The sequence below is a fragment of the Tursiops truncatus genome, chromosome 10 (assembly GCF_011762595.2).
Source record: "Tursiops truncatus isolate mTurTru1 chromosome 10, mTurTru1.mat.Y, whole genome shotgun sequence".
In the NCBI taxonomy this organism is placed as follows: domain Eukaryota; kingdom Metazoa; phylum Chordata; class Mammalia; order Artiodactyla; family Delphinidae; genus Tursiops; species Tursiops truncatus.
Window position 1 is genome coordinate 77,082,201 of NC_047043.1, and position 11,420 is coordinate 77,093,620.

Consider the following 11,420-nt stretch of genomic DNA (forward strand, 5'->3'; position numbering starts at 1 on the left):
CTTCGGCAACAGAAACAGTGTTGCTTTCCCATTACATTTCTCTTATTAGTATGACCCTGAATTTCTCTTCACAATTGTACTGACACTATATATTTCCTCTTTGATGAAATGCCTATCTTGCTTTATCAATTCCTCTACGAAATCTTCCTTATTGATCTGTGAGCACTCTTCATAGCTTAAGGAAACTAAATGCTTGTCAACTGTTGCAAAATTTCCTCTAGTTATTTTTCTACATTTTTATGGAATTTTTTTCAACATAAAAGTTTACAGTGTTTATGTAGTTAAATTTGTCATTCTTTGCCTTATGGTCTCTGTTCTTATTGTCAAACCTTTCCAACACCATGGTTTGAAAAATATTCATCCATGTTTTCCTCTGGTATATTTATGCTTTTCTTTCCTTCCTCCCTTCCTTCCTTCCTCCCTTCCTTCCTTTCTCTCTCTTTCTCTTTCTTCACTTAAATCTTTGATCCATCTGGAATGTACATCTAAAGAGAAAGGTATATCATATTTAAAATATTTTTACAATTTACTAGGGGAATAATATATATTTATAATATATATATTTAAACTATACATATATATTTTAATATATATTTTAATATATATATTATATATATCTATAAAACCATATTTTCCAGCCCAGAATCTATTACTTGACATAAGATTTGACAGCAAAGAATATTTGCAATTAGCTCTATCTTAGGGACATAAGCCCGTTCCCAAATGCCTATCCTCCTTTATGGAACTCAGGAGTGGCAGCTGTGGTCATGTGACCCAAAGCTGATCAGATGAGTGAAGCTGAGGGAAACTGATTCATTGGCTGGTTAGCAATTCATGACCAATTTGTCTTGTCTCAACTAGATGAACTGGTTGGGCAGATTCTGTTTTCTTCTGGAGAATCCGAACTAGGAACCTCCCTGACGGTGTTCAGAGAGAAGCTGTCAGGAGAGCCACCATCTGAGTAACAGTTCCAGAGAGAACAGAGAAAACTAAGACGAGAGACACTCTAGAGCTGAACGACACCACGTTTCTAATTTGAAAGAATCCACTGAGTACCCAGCAACAGGGATTTCTTTTAAAGTCGCCCCACTGTGAAAACTCAGAACAGTGGGCACAACAAGAAAATGCCAAGGGTTAAAGAGAAGAAAAAACAAAGTCACTTAGGAAGGAATGAGCATCAGAATGGCTCATATCTTCTGAAATGGGACACTGGGGACCATGAAACAGGGCCTTCAGAGATCAAGGTAAAATGATTACCAGCCTAGAATCCCATACTCACCCTTTACTGTGGAATGAATATGGGCATTTGAAGACCTACAAAAATCTCAAACATATCTCCCATCTGCCCATTCTCAGGAAGGAAGTCGCAGAGGATGAACTCTACCTAGAAAATGGAGAATCCAACCCAAGGGAAGAGGAATCCCTGGGATGGTATAAAGAGAGAGCTCAGGGAATGGACAAACAACAAGGTGCTACACACAGTGAACTGTATTCAGTATCTTATGACAAACCATAATGAAGAAAATTTTTAAAAATGTATATATATTAATAACTGAATCACTTTGCTGTACAGCAGAAATTGACACATTGTAAATCAACTATATTTCAATTAAAAAAAAGGTCTGGCAAAGCATACATCAAAATGTTACCAGTAGTTATCTTTGGGTGGCAGAATTATGTGCAATTTTTCCTTTTTTTAAAATGAAGTTTCTGCTTTTTTCCAATGAAGAAAAAAAGAGAGATCTCAGGATGACAACCTTGTCGATGACCTCGAAAGCTCCAGAAAGACTGGAGCAGGAAGTGGGTTCCCCGTGATACCTCTTTTTCTTTCTCCCCCTCTCTCCTCTTCACATTCACTTCCCTAGGAAATCATACTCACAGTAACTTCAAAATCTACCCAGAGTCTGGCCGCTTTCCACCATTTCTCCTGCTAACACCTGGTCCACTCCGCCACTCTCTGCCTCCTGGATCTTGGTCTCCTAACTGGTCTCCCTGCGTCGCCCCTGGTGCTCTTCTTGACAGACCAATCACCATGGTGTGATCCTTTTCAAGTTCAAGTTCCCGTTTACAGTGGCCCACAAGGCCCTGCGAGATGCCGCCTCCCAATGTCTCTGTGTTGTCCTCTTCGACCGTTCTCCCCTCACGCATCTGCTGCACTCCCGTCTCCTAGCTATGGCCTGAACACAGCAGGCACATTCTCACATCAGAGCCTTTGCCACGACCATTCCCTCTGCCTGGAATGCGCTTCCCCGTGACCCGCTCATCCCTTCAAGGCTGCTCAAATGTCACCTCTCCCAATTCCTCTGTTCATAATATCATTAGCGCCCCCCCTTCCTGCACTCCCAATCCATCTTGCCAAGCTCACTTATTTTTCCCATACAATGTACCATCATCTAAAATAATATGTTTTATTAGACTTATTGCTTATTTCTATCTCCTCCAACTCCAATGTAAACTCCAGGAGGGCAAGAATCCTATCTTTCATGCACATTCAGCGCCTAGAAGATGGCCTGGCACCTAGTAGACACCCACACACATTTCTTGAATCAATGAATGAATGAATGAATAGAGTGGAGGCTTCTAGAAGGGAATCTCCAAAAAGAAGAAACAGATCAAATACATGATGAGTTTGAAAATACTGAGAGTGTATTTATACTCTTGCCTGAGAGTCTAGGTCTGAGATAGGAACTTATGCCCAAACTATGCCCAAAACCACAAGACAATTATTAACCCCAATTGCACCAAAGTTGTACAGGAAAGAAAATATAACTCTGAAATAACTCATGGCTCAATTGTGAATAACATTTATGTCATTATAACAATGTAAATGGAAGCAAAGCTAGGATAAAAACAGATTGAGAAGATGGAGAGCAGGCGTGGAATTAATGAGAGCAGGATGGGAAATCCATGGAAACGACGGGCCCAGCAATTAGGAATGGGGCCCAGACCACTGTGCTCTCAATCAGCACAAATTCTTCTGCCTTCATGTCCTTTTTTTTTTTTTTTTTTTTCAGCCAGGACTGAAACTTTTTCAGAGGATCTGAGAAAATGTGTGTCTGCACGGAGCTTTACTTTTCATGGTGGGCAGTTAAAAGTTAATATCTAAGACTGGAAAAGAAGTTCAAAAGCAGTACAAGCACGTTGTTTAGAAAGACAGGGGTCAAACCCCCAAGACAAGGTTAAAAGTGGTGGCCTCTGGATGTGGGATACTATTGGGGAAGGTGCTGGAAGCCAGGCACTGTGGGTTTTTTCAAACCAAACCTTTAAAAACCATATACTACTTGAATAATTTGAAGAACACATTTAAATATTTGAGAAAAGCAGTCAAGACTCTGCATTTTTGTTTGAAGGCTCTGCTTTGGAATTTGTAATTGTGAAGGTCTGGAATCTGCAAATCTCTTTGCCTCCTTAAACAATACTTCTTCCTGGATACATGATGGGTGTTTTTTCTTAAATGTGTTACTCATTGTGGACACTTCTGGAAACCCGTATCTCTGGTGGAGATTTTCCACTTGAGGAATTACTTTAACCCCACAGACAAGAGGGTGAACTCTGACGGCGATGAGCATTCTTGGATGAAAACAACAGACTGATGACAATGAACGCAGGAAAATTTTTGACTTTTATACTTGGGATGCTTTTAGTTGTCATTTATTCTTTTTTTCACCTCACTTTTCACATTTTTATGTGAAGATAAATCTCTCAGGGAATTATGTGAAAATCCTCACTTCTGTCGTTTGATTTATGATTTCAGGTGAAGCCCAGCTTTAAACAAAATCCAGTATAAATTATTAGCCAATGTTTTAAAACCTGGAGCTAAGACATGAAGTATTTCAATTCAAAGAAGGGGGAAGATAAATTCAAGTCCATCAGCAAAGAACTAAAGAATCCTCCCAACCCCCCAAAAATGATCATCAGAGACTCAGATTTTTGATAAGGAGTGGATGTATGATCAAAAACTCATTATTGGGCTTCCCTGGTGGCGCAGTGGTTGAGAGTCCGCCTGCCGATGCAGGGGACACGGGTTTGTGCCCCGGTCCGGGAAGATCCCACATGCCGTCTAGCGGCTGGGCCCGTGAGCCATGGCCGCTGAGCCTGCGCGTCCGGAGCCTGTGCTCCGCAACGGGAGAGACCACAACAGTGGGAGGCCTGCGTACAGCAAAAAAAACAAAAACAAAAACAAACAAAAAAAACCTCATTATTAAGTTTAAGGGAAAACCTGTATACATAGTCATTGAGGCAGAGAGAGCCGTTTAAATTATACACGACTGGTATTTTCTGGTTTCCCATTCTTCCTACTGTAGATTCATAACCAAACTTCGACTGCAAGTGCCCAGAGACCTAAATCACAGGGGATTCTGGGACTCATCGCCAGGTGCCAACGCTCTCTGAGGCCACGTGCCCAGCTCCTGCTGTCAGGCTCTCTGCTCGGCACAGAGGAGACACATTTCTAGTCAGGTCTGTCTTCGTCTTTGCTTTTTAGCACCGTGCCCACTAATTGCAGAGAAATCAATGGAACCCTGAACGGTTGCCGTGATTGGCTTGATCAAAGGGGTTCTTTGACCCATATTGACAGCTCATTATTGAACAGTAAATTGCCCATTCCATCAACCTCTCTGTAGCCATTAACTCAATTTGACTGGATTAACTAGTTTCACAAAGACCCTGCTAGAGAAGCCTGAAGTCTGGGGTGTTTGTTGCCTCTTGGAGAACAAATAAACATGCCTCTTCTTTGTAGAATCCAGCCCCCTAGAAATTAAAACGTTGACTTGACACGGGCTATGGTGAGCTCAGGGCAGGGATGTCTCCTTTATCAGCCCTGCTTCTAGGGTTTATTTTTAAATCATACTTTCTTCATTTATGATGAGTGTTACAAGCTCTTTTCTATTGGAGCCTGGTTTTATTTAGAAACCCGATCAAGCGGGCCCTCCTTCTTCTCAGCCTTTGTACTTTCCCTTTATGTGAGAGCATTTGGCTCTGAAAAGGATGCTCTGTTTCAGGGGACTGGATTCTTTCATTCTGAGCAGAACGTAGTCAGTGTGCTGTATCAGGCCCCGCAGGCTGCTGATGCGGATGACGACCATGCCCACTGCATTAAAAAAACGGTCCTCTTGGCGTATAATTAACTTCATCTGCTTGGCTGTGGCGATGCTCACTTTTAATGGCATGCACTTTCAGCTTTTTGACTGAATTTCAAAGGCTTGATATGAGAGGCTGATGACAGCTTCCCCGCTTACGTCCGAGATGGGTTTAAGCAGGCGCAGTTACCTCTGCCACTGCCAGCGTCCTTCCTTGGAGAGAGCTACTGATGACACCTCAGAGGATGCCGACTTAGACCATCTGCGCCAAACACACCAAACTCCAGTGTTACGGCGGCATAATGATCAATCCACGTAGCACGCTCATTTCGCCCTCGCTAGAAGATACCTTTGCAAAGCAGCATTCTGGAGGAAGAAGAGTACTTACAAAATGCTCTTGTTTCTGGATTGGGTTATCGAGCTGGAATAATTGATGTAAACAAGATCAGTTTAATTTTTGATTACTAAAAGCCATTTGCACACAGCAGGAAGTGTCGAACGTGTCACATAGCATGACACTTTTCACACAGCCTCGCCGTCATTGCACTGATTTGCTGAACAAATATTTATAAGCTCCTACTGTGTGCCGAGCCCTGTTCTGGGTGCTGTGGGTATAGGACAGACCGGTAGCCACTAAGTTCATGGAGCTTATGTTCTGGTGGGGAAGGAATGGGGAAAGGTAAACAAACAACAGACCACTAAGTAAATTATTCAGACAGTGGCCAGAATAGCGAGGACGTGAACACATTCTTGGGATAGCGATGGTAAGGAGAGGCTTTTGTGACAAGGGGACATTTAGGGTAAGATACAAATGATGGACTTGGTTTAGGATCACTTTTTCAGGAAGTTACCTGGTACCAACTTTCTCAGTTCCGTTAGTAATTACCTCCCTTCATATACAAAACAAGTGATGAAACACGTGATAGCATTTTTTTTTTCCCTCTTGACAGTTTAAAAACAAGAGTGCGATAGGAAAGAGCACAGATTTACAACTGGCCTTGTGCAGCCATTGAGAACATAACAGGTAAAGTCATAAGCGCGGCCATGTTCCCATTTCCGGTGAACTGCTCAATTATAGAAATATCAATCCTGTTACCTGTCATAGCTCCAGTGCCACCCATGAGCCCCTCTGGAGAGGCTGCCCTAGGGGGACACATGACACACTGTGTAAACTGCAGGTGGCCTAGGAGACGCCCTGGCATGACCAGTTCTGTCCCAAAGGGAAGTACGGGGCACCGAGACTCTTACCTATCAGAACCTGAATTAGAAACGTGGTGGGATTCCCCAGTTAGTAGTGGACGTACAGAGCACAGCATGAAATAGGCGGTGCAGTTAGAGTGGCCACGATCAGATCAGACAGTTAGGCGCGAGCTGGCAAGAAAGAGCAGGAGGAAGGGATGAATGTCTCACAGAGCCAAGGACTCAGGTGGTGGTGGGAAGAAGAGTAGCCAGACAGACAAGAGTGGTGTCACCAACGGGGACAGGCATACCAGAACGAATCTGCATCAACCCAGGCTGTGCAGGGACCAAGGTCAGCCTTACGGCCAGAACCAGCAAGCAGCAGATCGGTCTCTACGAGCTGAGTCGTGCTACAGTTTCTAATTGTCCCAAGAGGTCTAGTGCATGCCTCCCCCTCCTTGCCGACCAGACTATTTTCCTAAGTCCTCATGAGATAGGACCACATGGCTAAAATTCCATGTGGTCCTCCCTCCCTCCCTCTGCCTTTCTTTCTTTCTTCCTCTCTTTCTTTTCTTTTTCTCTCTTTCTCTCTCTCCCTCTCTCTCTTTCTTTCATCACAAGTATCCTCACAATCAATGCTAGTCACTAACCCTCTCAGAGTGAGCCTCTGCCCCTAGTAAGTCTGGTAAAATTGAACAAAACTACATGTGCCCTCACCTTTTCAGGCAGCAATCCCACTTCTAATCACTACCCTGAAGATACACCCCCAGTCATACAAAAATACACACGCACACGCTTATTCATGGCAGCATTACGTGAAGGTGTACAGTATTGGAAACAATTTACATGCCCAAATATAGGAAAGGCGTCGAATAAGCTACAGCACATAACACACGATGAAGCATTAGGCTGAGCTAAAAAAGAATAAGGAAAATCCTTATGAACTGATATGATTTCCAGAAATCAAAGGTTATCATTTAACAACAAAAATGATCAAGAGGCATAAGGCAAAATGCACTACAAAAGGTATAAATTCAAAGCTAACTACTAGGCCATAAGTACTGAAAGAGGAAAAAAGGGGTGAGTCTCTGATTTTTGTCATCAGGAGTCTAGGACACAACCACAGAGCACTGCTAAACATCGTGCGACCAGTCCAGAACACACGGCACCTACATTCCAATTTCTTCTTAAGATAAACTTGAAAACACTACACTGGACACATCGAAACAGCACTGTATCCAGCCAATTCAACAAAGCAGAGGCACAGGAAAGTGCACTTTGGGAAAGAATTAAATAGTGAACATTTAAAGAAGAGCTGTGGTCTAATGGGAAAAATCAGAACTGTGTCAGACTTCCTACTGCTCATCTATACCACTTAGTAGTGCTTTGATTTTGAACATTTTTTTTGCAGGGCGTAGGGTGCGGGTGAGGGAGGTTTCGGAGGTACTCACAGGTTCAGTCCCTTTCCTCCGAGAAGCCCAGGTGAAGGGAACGGAGAGCGGTGTTTCGTGCGGTCACCAGCAGAGGGCAGCAGCGCCCAACGAATCTCTCAGAGCCCAGCCTGCGGAGGAGCCCGGCTCCCGGGGGCCCCAGGTCCGCCTGGCGATCAGGAATTCCAGGGGCGGTGGGCAAGGCGGCGTGCAGCTGGTCCAGGGGTAAGCGTGTACCGCACGGAGGCACTTGGTATTAATCACAACCAATTTGGGCGTCTTCTAAATTTCCTGGGAGAAAAATGATAGAAAAACCCTCTCATTTAAAAGCTGAATATGACCTTCAAAACAGTGCCCCTGATTTTAGTTACAAGTGAAGCAAAAGATCCTTAGAAATCCGTATTCCTAATTTTAGACGTGGATAAAGATAATTTATTATTTCCTTCATTTAGTCAACCATATGGTGATTCAGGCCCTACTATGTGCTCAACTCAATATTACACGTTGTAGGCAAAAAAAAAAAAAAAAAAAAAAAAAAACCAAAAACAAAAAAAACCCAAAAAAAAAAATTAAAAAAAAAAAAAAAGTAGACCCCATAGAAAAAAAAAAACCAAGTCAATGAATTTTTCAAAGTGAGTTATGATGATACCAATTACGTATTTTAAAATTGACTTTTAACCATAAAATGAATAATTAGCATTGACGTGGAGGCCAGTATTCTTCGTTAACTCTAACCATTGAGCCGGGTAGTTCTTTAAACACTCAACGAATGCTAAATCATTTAATCTGTATATAACAACCCAGTGAGATACTCTTATGACTCCTTATTACAGAGGTTCATAGAGGTTAAGTAGCTTGACCAAGCCCACACAGCTAGTACATGACAGAGTAGGATTTGAACTCAAGACGTCTGGATCCAAACTCCAGGCTCCTAGCCATGATATCACGCTTACCACTGCCAAGCATTGACCACAGCAGAATCCTCCACGAGGACTGATCTTCCACATAGAATTAATTCACACTCCCTCCCTGAGTTGTTACTTTCCATCACCCTAGAGTGACTGACCACCCATCCTTCCTACCTCTTTCCCTTCCTATGAAGTGCCATGTCACACGAACCATGACGTTTAAGAGAAGATAGAATTCTTTTGTTCTTTAGTTTGGGTTTATCCTAAAAGAACATCACACCTCTTTCAGACCTTTTCCTTGTACTGTGTTGATAATTTAAGTAACTGTTTTCTTGACTTCTTAATAGAATGTCTCATTTAAGTGTAGCTTAAAAATTAATCACCCAAGTTACCCAGACTCAAAACAGCTGTTATCCTCCCTCCCCTTATCCCCAAGGTAATTTTGCCAGGTCATGTAGTGGCTTCCTCCTGTATTTCCCCTAAAATGTCTCCTAAATCTTCTTTTCCATTTCAGTAGCAGCTACTAGTGTTCCTTACCCCCAGCCTGGGGCTTTATAACAGCCTCTCAACTGGTCTCCAGACCCCGATCCATTCCACAAACCTCTTCCAGATGAAGCTACGAAAGCTACGTATAGATCAGGTCATATTTCTTGCTCTGAAACTTTGCACGGCTTCACTTGTCTATAAAATTAACTACTGAATCCATCAAGAATTAGTCTTTTCTAATTGGGTCATTTGTAGAGACATGGATGGACCTAGAGACTGTCATACAGAGTGAAGTAAGTCAGAAAGAGAAAAACAAATATCGTATATTAACGCATATATGTGGAACCTAGAAAAATGGTACAGATGAACCGGTTTGCAGGGCAGAAATGGAGACACGGATGTAGAGAACAAATGTATGGACACCAAGGGGGGAAAGCGGCGGGTGGAGGTGGTGGTGGGATGAATTGGGAGATTGGGATTGACATGTATACACTAATAGGTATAAAACAGATAGCTAATAAGAACCTGCTGTGTAAAAAAAATAAATAAAATGCAAAAAAAAAAAAAGGATCAGTCTTTTCACCCAAGCTCCAACTTAGTTTTACAGCTCCCTGGTTCACAAAAGTACTTCATTCCATAGGCAAATTCATAAAGACAGAAAGTAGAAAAGACGTTACCAAAGACTGGGGGAAGAGGAGAGTTAGGCTTAATGGTTACAAAGTTTCTCTTTGAGGAGACGAAAACATTTTGGAAATCATAGTGAAGGTTTATTCAACACTGAATGTAATTCATGCCACAGAATGAGACACATAAAAATGGTTACAATGTCAAATTTTATGTTGTATGTATTTTACCACAATAAAAAAAATTCACAAAAAGTATACTTCATTCTAGCACAACTAGACCAATTGCTTCTTCTGCTCTGAACCACACTCCCCGATTAATTTTTACCTTTCCACAAGGCAGAAAAAAAATGGTCTGTCCATATCGTCTATGATTTCTCGAACCTCGTGAGGCTTCCGGCTTCCTCCTTCTGATCAGTGAAATATTACAATAAAAATTTCAGACTGGGCTTCCCTGGTGGCGCAGTGGTTGAGAGTCCACCTGCCGATGTGGGGGACACGGGTTCGTGCCCCGGTCTGGGAAGATCCCACATGCCGCGGAGCGGCTGGGCCTGTGAGCCATGGCCGCTGAGCCTGCGCGCGTCCGGAGCCTGTGCTCTGCAACGGGAGAGGCCACGGCAGTGAGAGGCCCGCGTACCGCAAAAAAAAAAAAAAAATTCAGACTGTCTCTAGTGGCTTTTATTGCTTTTCTGTCCCAAGTTTATAGGAACATTCTTTTCTTTCTTCTCAGTGAGACCTTCTAATAAAAGCCTACAGAAATAGCAAAACAAGTTCATATCATGGACGCCACTTTCTAACCAGATAGGTGGTCTCTCATGGAGTTACTTTCTCCAAGGAGGTCATGAGTGCTCTGGACCGTCACGCCATGCACTGTGGTCTTATCCTTCCCTTTTCAAAAGCAAGCTGGCTGGGAGATTTTCTCGACCGTATGTAACCGCCAAATGCCTGAACATGTTAACATCCCTCTTTTTTTTTTTTTATTTTTTTTTTAGTGGAGAACACTGATGCCACACTTTAAGCTTTATTTTAGGGAAAAATAATTGAACGCCTACTCTGTTTAAAAGGATGCTACAGTTACTGAACAGCAGCTTTGCTATCACTGTGGGATGTCTAAAATTGAAGAGTTCATATGTCCGCAGGAAGAGTCTTAAGCAAGCTTTACTCCAAGAACCTTGCACTCAAAACAGCAAGGTCCTACTGCAGAGCACGGGGACCTACATTCAATATCCTGGGATAAACCATAATGGAAAAGAATCTGAAAAAGAATAGATAGATATGTGACTGAATCACTTTGCTGCACACCTGAAAGTGACATAACATTGTACATCAACTCTACTTCAATTTTTTTTTTTTTTTGCAGTACGCGGGCCTCTCCCTGTTGTGGCCTCTCCCGTTGCGGAGCACAGGCTCCGGACGCGCAGGCTCAGCGGCCATGGCTCACGGGCCCAGCCGCTCCACGGCATGTGGGATCTTCCCGGACTGGGGCACGAACCCGTGTCCCCTGCATCGGCAGGTGGACTCTCAACCACTGTGCCACCAGGGAAGCCCTCTACTTCAATTTTTAAACATCAATAAAAAAAATCTATCAATCAATCAATCAGTCAAAAGAACTCTACACTCAGAGAGGATGAGGAGGGATTCTGGGACTATGGCACCAAGAAAGCAACCTCCTCTGCCTCCATGCTCACCTCCATTGATCTGCTCACCTCCATTGAT